Genomic DNA, 2,140 nt, shown 5'->3' with positions numbered 1-2,140 from the left:
CCCCCCCCCCCCCCGAACTTATTTTATATGTAATATTCTACCCCTTTTTGGCCTATGTGGCATTATCTTGTGGGCCCAGTGCATGTTGACATTTTATTCAAGGATAGTGCCAGGTAGGCCGAAAAGGGGTAGAATATTATAGATAAATTAAGTTCGGGGGGTAATAGGACCTTAGTAAAAGTTAGGTGTGTCTCTGGGATTTCGGGCATAGGCTGGGGGGTACTTATGCATTTTCCCTAAAATAAATAATATAGTAGTTTAGAACATATTTGCAAATTGGGATTTTTATATTTGTAATATATATATATATATATATATATATATGATGGTATCTCGCAAGGTACCTATAGACATACTCCTAGTTGAATATTTGCTTAAACTTTTATACTAAAAAATATATTAACTTACATACCGAAAAAAAAAACTCACGTATTTTTCTATAAAATATTTTACTTTGTACCGAACACACCTTATGTAGCTACATATCTTCAAATTACAAATATTTGTGGAACGACGATAACAAGTACGCAATAAAGTTGTTTTCTAAAGAAACAATAATTTCCCTTATATTTTTGTTTATATCATGAATTATTTCATTTATATCTAAGAATGTAAATTTATGACATCAAAATGGAAGACATAACTCATATTATATTTTTGTTCCATGCAAATTTAATAAAAGGGACAATTAATAGATAAAGTTTGTTATATAATTAATTGGTAAATAAAATGTGATAATATCTAAATTGGTGATTTTCATGAGTTTGTTCTATTAATACTCCCTCCGTTCATTTTTACTTGTCACTTATTCCTAAAATATATTTATTTTTACTTGTCATTTTTGACATATCAAGGAAAGACAATAATTTTTTTTCATGTTTACACTTAGCATTAAATACATATTTTTCAAATAATTTTTTAAGACATCATTTAATAGGGAAAAATTTGGTAAAATACCTAATTAATAATCACTTTCTTAATATGTGTGTCAAGTCAAAATGTGACAAGTAAAAGTGAACTGTTGGAATATTAACTTGAATTATTTGACTTAATATACAATCAAGGAATGCCAACATAATCATAAATAGGGATAATTAAAACGTATTTCTTTGTTGACCACTCTATTAAACTTATTTTATATTTAATGTAAAAATTAATCTTTGACTAATTTATCTTACTAATTTGATTGGAATTAATGAGACATTACTGACAGTGGTTTTTGAATATATAAAATTGTTCACATAATTTAGTTTTAAAGAGAGTATATTACAAAAGGCAAGTTAGTCACGTACTATATTTTATATTCAAAATAGATTTGCATTTGTTCAATTGCTAATTGAAACAAATTATAATCTGAGTGTCTAAATGAATTTCGTTGATAAGTTTGAGGGGCCATAGAGATATTAACCAAAAAAATTGATAAATAATTATGTTCCTTATATTTCTTCCGTATCTTGAAAATCCAAATTTATTATGAAAATCTAAGTTTATATGAAACTAGGACGATGGATTTTCTATAAATACAGAAGGCACATTTTATTTCAACACACTTTGAACATCACTTTACCCAGGTTAGTTTCATTAGTGCTTAATTAACTTCAAAATCCACTCATCTATTGTGTATATATACACATTCAGATCTCTCTATAATTATTGTCTCAGAGATAACAATTGGTAGAGAAGTTTTATTGTGACAACTAATTTTTTCTCATTTTTTGTCCAGTGATTAATTAGCTATAAAAATGGCAGCACCAGGTAATAATAACAGGAATCAAATCCTCGAGATTTGCGCGGAGTTGGGGAATGTGAGGCATCATTTGAGTGAAATTGATCGTCAAATGCAAGATGTGAGGTTAGGAGGCACAATTGAAGAGTTGTTTTATCTGATAAGTAGATATTCTACTTACTTGCAAAGAGAATTTGAGCTTGAATATGAACTTAGGACTGATTATAACTTCGTTTATCCTAGATATCATTGATTAATTTTTATTTTTCTTTCCTATATATAGGAAGACTATGTGAATTGTTATAATGGTTGATTGTTGAGAGGAAAACTGAAAAAGATAATATATATGAGAGATTTTATTTTCTATGGATTGAAAATTTTATATCTAAATTAATGATGTGTTTGTATTAAAGT

Source organism: Solanum stenotomum, chromosome 5 (assembly GCF_019186545.1).
Source record: "Solanum stenotomum isolate F172 chromosome 5, ASM1918654v1, whole genome shotgun sequence".
Taxonomy (NCBI): domain Eukaryota; kingdom Viridiplantae; phylum Streptophyta; class Magnoliopsida; order Solanales; family Solanaceae; genus Solanum; species Solanum stenotomum.
This window is presented reverse-complemented; position numbering follows the sequence as displayed.